General features: G+C 41.5%; 1 protein-coding gene across 9 annotated transcripts in view; it reads right to left on the reverse strand.

Annotated features, from left to right (window-relative positions):
• ASB5 (ankyrin repeat and SOCS box containing 5) overlaps positions 1 to 13,999 on the reverse strand; it is a 55,636-nt gene that overhangs the window by 15,288 nt on the left and 26,349 nt on the right. The gene's annotated exons all lie outside the window — the stretch shown is intronic.

Here is a 13,999-nt window from a genome sequence, read left to right on the forward strand (position 1 = left end):
GTGGGACGTGGGACACCTGTGCCAGCACCGCGTGCATGATCCCCCTTCCTCCTCACACTCGCCGAGGCATAGACAACTATTAGTTCTAGTTTTTAAATTTTTCCTTTAAATTATTTATTTTTGAGAGAGAGAGAGTGCAAGTGGGGAAGGGGCAGAGAGAGACGGACAGCGAGAATCCCAAGCAGGCTCTGCGCTGACAGTGCAGAGCCCTACACAAGGCTCCATCTCATGAACGCTGAGATCTTGACCTGAGCTGAAGCCAAGAGTCAGACGCTTAACTGAATGAGCCACCCACGCACCCCTATTAGTTATATTTTAAAGGTGAGAAATGAGAGCCAAAAGAAACATCATTTAAAGAGAGCTACATAATCTAACTGGAGTTAGTTATGACACTGCTCTGTTCTCCCTTTCCAGCCAGCATTATTTCCTGCTTATTCAGAAGATTAGCAAGCCAGACATCCAATTCTTTGAGCTGTCAACTGAAAGAAGATTTACTGTTATTAGCTTTTGGGCATTCTTTCTTTCCCGTGTGCAACACTCCTATTATATATTAAAAGTAGGATTGAAATGCACAGCAATAAATATTTGTTGATAGGATAATATTTGGTGACAAAGCAATCATTTCTAAGAAGTTAGAACGTTATGTTCTTGCTAAGCAAAGTGCAAAGTCGCCATCATAAATAATATTATTTGGGGGAACAGCTATGTTTTGAGTTTCAGCTTCTGAGGTGAAACCCGATGCTTTAAAAATCATACACATCAGAGCAGCTGGGTGGCTCAGTCTGTTAAGCATCCGACTCTTGATTTCAGCTCATGTCATGATCTCACGGTTCATTAGATCGAGCCCTGTATCGGGCTCTGTGCTGGCAGTCAGGAGCCTGCTTGGGATTCCCTCTCTCCCTCGCTCTCTGCCCCTCCCCTGCTCAAAATAAATAAACTTTAAAAAATAAAAATAAAAATCATACACGTTTGTTTTATCATTAAAGTAAACTTGACTGCTGAGTGAAACTCTGGAGAACTTAAGAACACATATCAATTTCATTGTGAAGATTTAAATAAGGAAATTATAACAACTTTTCAAAGAGATCACATATGTGAAATCACTAAGTTCAGCTTGCTCAGAAGAGCAGTAGTAAATTAAAGTTTTAAGTAATCCTTGCTTAAATATATAAATTTAAATAATCATTTATAGTATTTATAATGATTGTAATGATCATGTTTTCTCCCCTGTATATTGGCTCAATAAATTCATTACCTTAATTTACCTCTAAAAGATACATGCTGAATTACATGATGCCGATTCATTATTGCTGCCTATTCTTTCATTGTCACTAGCTAAATGGCAATTAACCAGATGTTGAGACTGGGAAAAGTTTAGAGAAATAGCCTTTTGGGTTCATTTCGGGCTCATTTCTATCTAGTATATTTATGAAGAGGCATATCTAGTATATTTATGTAGAGCCCCTTAGAGCTGCCGCTTTAAGGGGCAGCAAAGTGAACAATATTTGTAGCTGACGGCAATTTGATATCCCCCTTTTGCAAACTTATGTGTTTTCCCATCAAAATCGTTCTATTATACTTCTGAACAATTTCAGCATTGCTGGTTGGTGTTCATAAAAGAAGGCGGTGGGGGGAAGAAAGGAAAAGGATCATTTAGAAAACAGGCAACATGGGGCGCCTGGGTGGCTCAGTCGGTTAAACGGCCGACTTCGGCTCAGGTCATGATCTCACGGTCCGTGGGTTCGAGCCCCGCGTCAGGCTCTGTGCTGAAAGCTCAGAGCCTGGAGCCTGTTTCAGATTCTGTGTCTCCCTCTCTCTGACCCTCCCCCATTCATGCTCTGTCTCTCTCTGTCTCAAAAATAAATGTTAAAAAAAAAAAAAAAAAAATTAAAAAAAAAAAAAAAAAAAAAAAAAAAAAAAAAGAAAACAGGCAACAGAAGGACCAAAATAAAGAAATGGAAGTATTTGAAGGTACCGCCCCGTACCCCAACCACCACTTGTTCCCCAGACTGTCACACAGCTTTCTGTGGCACCTTCAATTTCTTTTTCACCAAGACTTAGGTCTATTATGGTGGGGAGAAAAAAAGCTGAGCCAGGTTTTCCCTATGTGTCTTTGGTACTGTTTCTATTTACATGACCTCCAAAGGCATGACAAGGGAGTGAAACACAATCTACAGGGCAGCGTGGTGGGAGCTCAGTTACAAAACCACCGGAAATATGCTGGATGAGGAATCTCTTGGCCCATCAGGCAGAGATCAAGCATGGGCCCCCTGCTGTCTGCCATTATTCCTACAAGAACTGGGCTGGGGATGGGGGAGTGGCTGGAAGGTTGGGGGAGGGGTGGGGAGCAGGAGAATTAAATGAGACACAGATAAAGCTAGAGCACAGAAGCTCAGGAGGAAAGAGACGGAGGGGCCAGGCAGGCCACGATTCGCATCCCAGTTGAGGACAGTGGCTTCCATGAAGTCATCTAACTTTTCCAAGATTCAGTTTCCACCAAAAATGGGACAAGCACCAGCAACAGTCAGACAGGGTTGAGGGGGGGACTGGGAATGAGCAAGTACAGAGCCTGCTCTATAAATAATAACCTGGTGGTCTTTGCTAAACAAACTGGTAAATAGGGGGGCTTCTTGTAGGAATTTTAGGGAAAAATAATTGTTTTCCAAAACTAGAGAAACTCGAACCATAAACAACAGCATTAAAATAATTTTCAGTGCTATCAGTTTAATAAACTAAAGCAACTGAAGGATTTATAAATGTATTTAAGCCAACAAACAACAGCTCGTGCTACGTTTTTTTGAAGTGTAGGTATGTCCATCTAACGAAGGAGTGACCTATAGCACGTGCATGGGACTCGAGGCACCTTGTTTGTGTGAACTCTGCTTGCTTAACTCCCAAGCGACCCCACTTCATTCCCGGTAATGCTGGAGAAGAATCTCTGAAATTAATCCATAACGTGTGAGAATCACAGGTACTAGATCAGATTCCGTTTCCTGTTTTGACCTAAGCCTCCACCCCTCCGTATTTCCTGCCTTCACAATCTGAAATTCAGCAACTGCAAATTTCCATTCAGCTGTGTTGCGTATAAAATATCTTCCCTTTCAACATGGACATGCTATATTTATATTAGAACGATTGACACACTTTCTCTCAAAACCAAGCAAAATTACACATAGCTTCATATACAACAGTTCAGGAACTTTACAATCTTGTCAGACTTTAACTGGGTAGCTAAGATTTTTTAAGTGTCCACTTTAACTCTTTAGGATGAATCAGTGTGAAAATTAGTTTTACAAAACACCTGTAAGTTTCGCCAGGCTGATCGGGTGCCTTCTGTGAAGGCCGCGCTGTGCCACACATTAGTAACTTGACTATATTTAGAAACAACACCAGTCCCCAGACATCTGGTATATAATTTACAGGGAGAGAGCCTACCCTGTTCTGTAAACATCGCATGGCTAGAGCAAAAACATTCTCTTTCTTAGATAAATACGGTTTGGTAAGAGTGTATACCGTACCTAAATCGCCATCTCCCCATGGCACTTCAAGCCAGCCACTGTTGAGGTAAATCCGACTCATATCTTTCTTTTATCAACATAAAAAAAAAACAAAACTCGCTTGTCGTTTGCTAGCTCTGTTCGGCCATCTTAAGGACCTCTAAGCTCCTTGTAACATGACCTTTCACCACCCAAAACGAAACAGCTTTTAAAATCGGATTTATTTTTCAAAACTGCCTTTTCTTACCGATCATTCCTCTTTGAGAAATTGCTTATCCTACCTAATTTTTTCTTTACAGTATGTGCCTTGCAATAAACTCCAAGCATTACAATGAGAGCTCTACCCATAGCGATGATGACACCAATCTGCTTCTTAAAGAGTCTGTGCCTGGCTCTCCTTAGTCCCACGTGCGGAAGTAGGACGTAGCCTCATTCCAGAGCTAACCTCGCACTGGCAGTGGTGCAGAGGGCTCTCTGTGTTTGGGTCACTCCCACTTTGCTCAGTTGGTCTCAAAATCGGAAAGTCAGGACACTTATTTCAAACAGGAAATTATAAGGACAGATGGGAAGCAATGACATCTTCCTATATGAATCGGTACCAAATGTTAATGCATTTTACAATTCCCTTTGCTATAAAGCATTAAATCAACTATCTTCTTCAAAATGGCAGTGGATTTACCATGAAGCCAGTGCAAACTTAAGTTCAGGACCCCTCCATTGCACAGACACTTTCTAAGACTCTGTAATTTTGTATTATTTTGTTTAAAGAAGATCCCAAAATGAAGATAAGCTTCAGGCTCAACATCTGGCCCATCCCTCCTCACGGGTTTACAAAATAATTAAAAAATCACCAGGCATTTACTGACCTTGATGGTGTACTTTTCTGTTTAACCACATAAATAGAGCTACATAAACCCATGAGAACATGCCTGACAAGGAGGGAAGCATTACGCTGTTAAAACCAGTCCCTCCCAAGCTTGAGACTGTCCTCTTTTTCCATCACTGTTGCCTCTCTGAAAGTTTCCTCAGAAAAATCTCGTCCAGGTCTGAAAACCACCAGCCACAGCTGTGCCTTGGAAACTTTAGGTCTAAGTGGTGAATTGCATGGGTATGCAACTTACTCTAATTGGTTTCTTGTTCACAGTCTAGGATCCCGTCATTATCTCCTAAGAAGACAGTGTCTGGTCCCGAACAGAAAAAGACAACAGGTAAATGAAAAAAGTGCTGGGGTTGAGCTCAAATTAAAAAAAAAAAAAAAAGACTTGGGGCGCCTGGGTGGCTCAGTCTGTTAAGCATCCGACTTCAGCTCAGGTCATGATCTTGTGGTTTGTGGGTTCGAGCCCCGCGTCAGACTCTGTGCTGACAGCTCAGAGCCTGGGGACTGCTTCAGATTCTGTGTCTGCCTCTCTCTCCGCCCCTCCACTGCCCCTCATGCTCTGTCTCTCTCTCTCAAAAAATAAGTAACATTAAAAAAAAAAAAAAAAGACTGAATTTCTAACAAAGTGAAGGCAGAGATTTCACTATGATATCCATGAATATCCAAAATCAAGAGAGAAAGAGACTGTAAGGCCTTGCTCAGGTAACAGTGATGCTCTTGGAAGAGACTATCTAGTCATTCCAATTACTGGTCACTGGTCACTGGGGCTGTGGGCAGAGCACGCTGGGCATCTTCAGATGGATCTGAGTTCAAATTCTGGCCCAGATCCTACTTGTGAACTTGGTAGTAATTAACCTCTTGAACGTCAGTTTTCTCAACCATAATGGGAAGGATAAATCTCTATACATCACAGGGTTGGAGTGAATGTGAACTACTTAGCATAGTACCAAACACATTTGAAATCTGTCAAAAACGATCCAAATTCCGTTTTCAACAGTTATTTCCAAATATCTGCCCCATGAGCTTTTTGCGACCTGTTCTAAACAGGAGGGTAGAACAACTTAACTTACTTAAGGTTATGAAGCTTTAGCTCCTCTTACTTAGATATCTGTAGGGGGCTATAAATAGATAGAGAATGGTCAAAATTTAGGGACAATTATCTCCTAAGTCTCTTCCCTGGGCTTCCCAAAAATTTTTGTGCCAATTCTGAAATTTACTCCTGGATGTTCACCTAGGTCAATCATCTCGATACATTTCTAAAACTAAACTTGTCACCTTTCTCTCAAAACCAGTTATTTCTTTTTGCTTCTGTATGGTTTTAAACAATACCGTCCCCCCATCACCTGGCCCTAATAATACGGTCTTAAATGTAAGCACAACCATTTTCAAGGAAACTTCATACATGGTCACTGTTTCATATGCTCCTCTGCAAGGAGGGAGTTAGTTATTATTGGCTTAGTACTTCTTTTTTTGTGAGTTTTCTTCAACCCCAGCGGACTCCTAGCATCTGCCTACACTCGCTCTTAGGGGGAATCTCTTCTAGTCCCGTCAGTATGAATATTATTCGCGTGTTGATGAGCCCAAATTTGCATCTCCAGACCAGCTCTCGCCTCTAAATTCCAGACTTAAATTTCCAGCTGGCTCTTCCAGCTTCTCCACTTGGGTATTTAAGTGGGCACTTCCACTTCACGTGGAGAACTGAACTCGCGCCAGACTCCTCCTAGATCTCTTGTCACTTCCTGACAGTGCCACTCATCCAGGTGCCGTGAGGCCGGAAGCTTCCGTGTAATCCTTCGTTTCTATTCCTGACATCCCACAGGCAGATACCAGTGAGTCTCCCGCCTCTCGCCTTCCAGCGTAATCCAGACCTTGGCTGTTATAACCCTCACTGCTGCTGCTGCACTACCGGCCACGATTTCCCTCACCCGACGTGCCGCAAGAGCCTGCCGACTGGTCTGTGTGCTTCTCCTTGTGACCTTCCAATGGTCTGTTGTAACCACAGGAGCCAAAATGATTCTTTTTAAGTCACGGAGAATCCAGTGGCTTCCTTTCTTGCCCAAAGTAACAAGTCGTCGTCGTCGTGAGCCACCAGTGTCCCCAGGCTCCTCTCTGATCTCAGGTTCTACCTCCGACCCCTTCCATCGGCCACACTGGCCTCACTGTTCTCCCTCAAACACACCTCATGGACTTCTGTTCACTCTGCCTGCCGTGCCTCTTTGTGAAATACGCACATGGCTTTCTTTGTGACCTCTCCTCTGCCCTGGCACGTCACCTTCTCAGAGAGCCCTTCCTTGGCCATCTTCTAAGAAGTCCTCCCTGTCCTGTTCTTCATTCTCTCTCTACCCTGCTTTATTTTTCTTCTTATAATTGCCGCTAGTATATAAGATCTTGGAAAGCAGGACTTGGTGTATTTTATTCATTGCCATGCCCCCGATACTTAGCCCATTAATAATGTTCGTTGATGAATAAATGTTCAAAATCACATGATGCTCTAGAGCTTGGGGGCCCTGACTCCTAAATTCATTGGTTCTTCCATTGCCCCAAGCCACTCCCCACCCCCCCCATCAATGAGTCCTAAGAGTATTTCCTTAAGCAGTAATCTTGCCCTTCACATTCACCCACTATTTGTTCATTTATTAAACGTTTATGGTGCTCTTCTAAGCAGTTTTCACCCTTCTAGATGCCAGAGATACACAAAGATGAATTGAGTATGGTCCACTTCCTTTTGAATTCAGTTTGGATGGTCTTCCTGATGCCCATCTCTCTCCCACCATCCGTAATACTGTCATTGAATTAAACTTCCAGAAGCACCTAGAGTTCCAGCCAGCCCACAAGGTGCCTTGAGGAAAATTAGAAAAGGCCCCCGTTTCCATGGCAGTCACACCCCATGCTGGGCACACATGGTCGGGCTACACAACAGCTAGTGGCTGTTGTGAGCCCGAAAACACCTTTAGGACCGTGTTGCTCTCAGGCTCAAAACCTTGAATGGCTCGCCACTCACATGCCCATCCTAGAATAAAAGATTATCTGCCATGTGGATCAGACCTTCTGTTTTTATCTTCTGTTACTTGCCTTCACATGCCCCATGCTTATGTTAAACTGGACTCTTGTACGTGTTCCCCCGATTTTTTCTTTTTTTGGATCATCTCCCCCAGCTCAATTTTCCTTCTTTTGTGGCTGTCTGTCTGCTTCACTGGTCTGCCTGCTCTGATCCTTGGGGCTTAAGAAGTCCAAAAAGCAGAAGTGGTAGCTTCCCTTACGTAGAGAGTTAGACACTGGGCGGGGGAAGAGGGTAGAGGGTGGGTAGAGGGAGGAGAAGATAGCCAAAAGAAAGGAGGATAGAGAGGCAGTAGGGAGGTGTGAGAGGGGAGAGGCAAAGGAATGGAGGGAAGGAGAGGCAGAGAGCCATAGAGATGGTGTTTAATGCTGGTCCTGAGGCACCAGATGCCAGTGTCCAGGCCTTGGCCACGCCCCTGAGAGGTGACAGGCAGAGGAAGAGAGGGGCCCTCGCCCTTGTGTCCCCACCTTCAGGACAAAGCTGCATGCTTTACATCTTAAGCTTTAAGATTTGCTGAACTTGTTTCAAGGGATTAATGGCTCGCCCAGCAGGCTCATCAGCAGGAAGCCTGGGGACTGGAGGCCAAGTACACCTCCCTAGTGCACTGGCGTTCAGCTCCCACCTCGGCACAAAGCCGAAGAAAAGGATGGGAGGGGACATTATTAAAATGATAAAGTTCTATGTTGAAATCCTGATGCCCAATGTGATGGTATTTGGAGGTGGGGCCTTTGAGAAATATTTAAGCCATAAGGGTGGAACCCTCATGAATTGGGGACTAGTACCCTTATAAAAATGGCTCCAGAGACATCCGAGCCCTTCTGCCACAGGAGGACACAGTGAGAAGGTGCCAGTGATGAACCAGGAAGAGGGTCCTCATGTAACATGACTGTGCGGGCACCTTGATCTTGGACTTCCAGACTCCAGAGCTGTGAGAAATAAATTCTGTTATAAGCTACTTAGTCTCTGGTATTTTTTTTTATAGCAGCACAAGTGGACTAAGGATTATTTTGTCTGCCACCAAATTCCTACGCTGAAGCCCTAACACCCAATGTGGCTGACTATATTTGGAGATAGAGCTTTTAGGAAGTAATTAAGGGGAGGCAAGGTCATGAAGATGGGGCCCTAATCTGATAGGGTTGGTGGACTTATAAAAAGAGAGAGATCTTTATCTCCACAATCATGCACCAAGAAAAGTCCATATGAGCATATGGTGAGAAGGTGGCCAACTATAAGCTAGGAAGACAGTTCTCACCAAGACCTGATTATGTGGGCACTTTGAGCTTAGACTCTAAGCCTCCAGAACTATGAGAAACTTAATTTCTGTTGTTTAAGCCACCAGCCTGTGGTATTTTGTTATGGCAGCCCAAGAAGACTGAGACAGTGATTAAATGCTTTGCTTTAAGTTAAAATCAGTACCTGATAAATCCAGGAAGCAAACTCAGTCCTTTTGAATGTTCAGTGAAACTTTATCATATAATATTTTCTCTTCAACCACAGAGGATACAGTATACTTAGTAGGCTGTTAATCCATAATGGATCCATAATAAATACTACAAAACAAACTAATTAAACACACTAAGAAGTGTTACCTTCTAAAAATGAAAAAGAACCGTGGAACTGTTGTCTACATTCTCATATAATAATATGTATATTTGCAATAGTAGCAACAATAGCTGTACTCTCTTATTCAGTTATAAAAGTGGGACATTACATAAGACAATAAATACACTGTCAATCAAAATCAAAATACATTGTAATCAAAAACCAAAAATCACAATGCTGCTTTCCAAATATAACCAAACCTTTTGTTGTATATACTTCCTAATTTTTTTCTAAATACACACTTTTTAATCAAGATGCAACCATACTGCTCAGATTATTTTTAACCTTTTGTTTTATAGATATAATTCTACAACACTTTAAATGGCTATAATGCATATGTCATTGTATAGGTATACCATTATTTAGTTACTCTCCTACTGAATGTTTAGGTGGCCTTTAGTTTTGAGGAATTAATACTATTTCTTATTTTTGTGAATGTGTCTAATTATCTGCTTAGAGTAAATTCTTAAGATTCTGATATATGTCCTCAAATTACCTTCAGCAAAATGGGCCTGTTTACATTCTCATTAACAGTGCTGGAAACATTTGAAGCTAAATCTAATGAAAGTTTGCCAAGACTTTTTTTTTTTTTTTTATTGAAGCATAGGACATTTCCTTTTTATTTTTAATATATTTAAACTATGTCAAGGAAAATTGTGTAAAACTCTATTTTCTCTACACGAAATTAGATTTTAAAATATAATTTTACAGCTTATTTTCAACTTTCTCTGGAGTCTGTCTTAAGTGAAAATGTGTGAGACTCATCCAGTTGAATTAATATTTTTTGTTTGTTTTTAGCCACCTTGCCGAACTCTTGTATGCTGCTCGTACCTGTGGCCAAGTGCATATTTAGGTAATTTAGTCTTCACTGAAGAAGGAACAAAATGCTCTTTATTCTACAATAATTGCCTAAATTCCTCCTGGATCTAAGGACCGTGCAAATGATGAGACTACTTATTACTGCTTTCCAACCTCTAACACAATGCCTAGCACACAGTAATCGCTCAATAAACACTTGCTGACTACTGTCTTCTTTGTAGTCAACTACTTTCTATTCATGCTAATCTATCCTTAATTTTTATTGATAATTGTACAGTTAAAAAGTAACTGAAAGGCAATGTGTGCTGGGGAGGAAGCATTAGGGAGTTTTCTCAGTCTTTTAAAGAAGTGGTAGTATTTCATCCTCTTTAAAAGTATTCTTTTAGATTTTTAAAATTTGTAATATTTTATCAGTAATATTCTCAGATTTCATCTATTACACAGTAAATGCAAGTCTTGCAGCGTTTTTGGAAATAGAGGTTTCCTGGAACAAGGGTCACCTTCGAGTCTGCATTCCCAACAGTTAGGTCTATTATTGACCATACTGGTGTTCCACTAAAATTTACATTTAGAGTATTCTTTTTAAAACTAATCTCCTCACAAAGCTCCCCTCTGGTACTGTGCTCATTCTCCTTTATACGTTTCACATTTTTTAATTCCTAAAATTAATAACTTTGTGTCAGCGTATTCTAAGGAACCCATTCTATTCATTTTCTTGCCTCCATCACCCTCCTACGTTCTGGTCCAATTTAAGTGATTCAAAATGTTCATCTTTGATGGCTTGTGAACAGTCTTTTCCTGCTTAACAGCGTCTTTCTTTGTTTCCATACCAACTTGGAAGCACCTGCTGAAACAGAGAGGTAAACAACCCAGAGGCTAAGAGTTTACCGTTGTGGTTAATCTACAGTCATAGAAATGGGTCCACAGATGCATTGCCCATACACTAAAAAGTGAAAACAGTGCGGTCCTTCGCCATGCCATACATTTACATTTCGGAACCCGCGTTCTGGAAAGCACCCACAGCTTAAAGTTAGTATTTGCGAAAAACAGGTCAACATCGTTTACTGCAGGATACCAACGGATTTGCAATGGCCGCTATACTAACCTTGACTGGTCAGAATAGCCCAGCTAGCTTTTCGTTTAGTAGAACGTTCTTCTACACTCGCTAGCCTTCTTTTCGTGAGGATCTGCTGTACGCAGTCCGTTTCGACAGCAATATCTGCGGGCATCGTGTCGTAGACGTTTCTGTCTGCGACAACCAGGTATCATAAGCGCAATTGCTCTAGCCAGAAGAAATACCAGCGACTGGATTCCTAACTACTTTTTCCTTCCCTTGAGACTTTCACAAAGATTCCTGTGTGCTAACTGGAGAATGGCCTGGATACTGAGCTCTATTCAGCAACACTTGGAGCGGGGTTAGTAAGGAGCAGGTGGGGGATGGGCCAGAAACGCCGTAGCATTTTCTATTTTTAAAGTGGAGACTCAGCAGCGGCCGGAAGTATTTAACTATTTGCACGATACAGAAAGGAAAAATGTGTAAAACTGCATTTCCTACTGGGAAGCAGAACAGAAATGAATTCTACGTTTAAAATATGAAAGCCTATTTGAATTACTGACAAGTCAATCCCCTGTAAAATTGCCCCTTGAAAACAGCTACAGACAGAACGGTAGAGCCAGAAAGCTCTGTTGTGATCAGTGAGTGGTTAGCCTTTCTTCTTCATCCTCGGGAGTAAACAGTGTTTGTGCATTAGGGTCAGCTGGTACGTAGCTCATGTTCGTTTCGTAAGAATCTAACTTTAGAACTGGCTTCCCTACAAAATCACAGTCCTGTTATTATTTATATAGGCACAGCTCACTATTGTGATTTTTTTGGAGGTCATTTCTAGGCCAAAAGGCGTCAGCGGTCAATTTAAGTACAACAGATCTTTCACCCTAAAAGGCAGAGCAGAGTAGAGAGGAAAAACCGCACCTGTGCCTCGTATTTTTTGCTGGCATGTAAGTTAGAACAGGGTACGCTGTCCATGACTGAGTCAAGAGCAGCGACGGAACCATGGTTGGTCTCCAGGGATTAACTGAGCTGGCGGTCATGTTACACAGTATTAATATATTGAGATCTGTCTTGATGAAAAACGGTCATAGAGTCTGTTACCCCCTTTACTTTTTTATCACTATTTTTTAGACTCCACCTTCTGTTGGCATATACGGAAAAAAAATTATTGGGGTATTGCCTTTAGATAACAAGCTGGGTAAGAACAAAAACATTTCATGCGTAAAATTATTTCCCATGCGCTACCCCGTTAATAGTTGCCGCCAGGTTACCTTGCCAGTATTTACCTCCAAGTCATCGCTAATAAACACCAATATCTTTTCCTTATCTTGAATTAAGCTTTAATCCTACGAACTATGTGATCTGAGGCAAGCAGCTTAATGATACCTCTTCTGTAAAATGAAGAACTTGGATAAGATGACCGTCTTCTGCCTCTAACATTCTTTGATCCCATTCTTTGATTGGGATTCTATGACTGACATACAAAGGGCAAGGGTATATGAGCTGGACGCATATTACATTACCACAAAGGAGGCCACACCTTCCCAGGAAAATGAGCTCAGGGCCAACTCAGCTGAGGCAGTCTGTATGGGGGGGCACATTCCTAGGGGTTTGAGAAGGCTGACGGGTGGTCGATGAAGGGGCTTATTCAGTCCGTTCCCTCTCCATGTCCAGTTGTCACTAACTGTCGTTCCTTTGTCCCCAGGTGGTGGCCACAGGGGAGTGTGCTGATCTATACAAGCCGCACGGTAAGAATAAATACTAATTTTTTGTTTAAAAAAAAATTCAGTTTTACGCTTTTGACTTTTTGGCTTTGTACTTTTATTGTTGCAAGATAAATATAGGAGGCTTTATTGTGAGAATTGGGATCATTTTTGTTCTTAAAAAATTTTGGACACCAGATATCGTCATCATTTCCATGGCTGTCCCCTCTGGGTTGTGTGATCAGAGTGCATACCTCTGTTATTTCATAGACCTAGCACTGTACCTCTTGAACAGTGGGCGTTCAAAGCAAACAAAAAAAGTTAAAGAGTGATTTGAATAATGGCATTCACAAGAATGCATCAGTACTTCAAGAAGGCTTTCTGTAGTCCGTGGGGGGTAATAAATTTCCAGTGCCGTGGGGAGAAAACAAGCCATCGGGGAGAAAACAAGCCATGGGATCGCATCATAACTACACACGTAGTTAACTCAGATGTGTGCTGGCTTGCAGAATACATATAATAATTCACACATAGAATCAAATGGACTAAGGGAATAATAATCACTTCTTTCACAAATTTTCAGCGCATCCAAAGCGAAAGTAATTTTAAGAAACGACTGCAGGAAATGGAAGGAAAATGTTGTGACAATTAATTTAGTGGAAAAAATAAGGAACAAAATACTAAATCTATGGAGTAGCTCAACTGTATGATTTCATTTAAAAAATGCACAGTGAAGTGAATGTATTTCGGACCAAATCACTTGAATGCTGGATGTCTGTCATTATGTAAACATGAGCGCACTGTGAAACATCTGGATATGTAGAAGAATCTAGCATCTTTCCTTGTGTCAATGTAAAAGTGGACTGGATAGGCTGAAGGATATCACTGGGCAGAAGTCTTAAAGTAAACTAGTATTCGATACAACGCTGCTGGAAATAATAAAAACTACATTCCAAGTAAGATAACAGATTCTGCATTACTATGCCTCAGAAAAAGCATGTGAGTTCACTAGGGATCAGATATGACATACTACTACTCCCCACAAAGGCTAACGTAAAATTCTACATCTTTTAGGAAGGATAAAGGAAACGAAACAGGGCCACTCTATTCCCATTTTAACCAACGCTGATGTGTCTGAAAAGTCGGGGACCTATGTTTGGGCTGGTTGCCAATCCTCAGTGAAAAAGTGCTGTGAAGACTGGAAAAATTTCAAAGAGCACTGGAAATCATCAAAAAGCTAAAGGCACTTCTACCGGAGAGCAATCTGAGTACCTTAGAAATTTCAAAATGAGAAGTTGAAATCTAAGAGGGATTATGCTAGAACTATATACAATCATCCAAGACACCGTTGGGAGTGAATAAACTTTTTCAAGAAATTCTGAAAAACGAGATAGT

This window comes from Panthera leo, chromosome B1, assembly GCF_018350215.1.
Source record: "Panthera leo isolate Ple1 chromosome B1, P.leo_Ple1_pat1.1, whole genome shotgun sequence".
NCBI lineage: Eukaryota > Metazoa > Chordata > Mammalia > Carnivora > Felidae > Panthera > Panthera leo.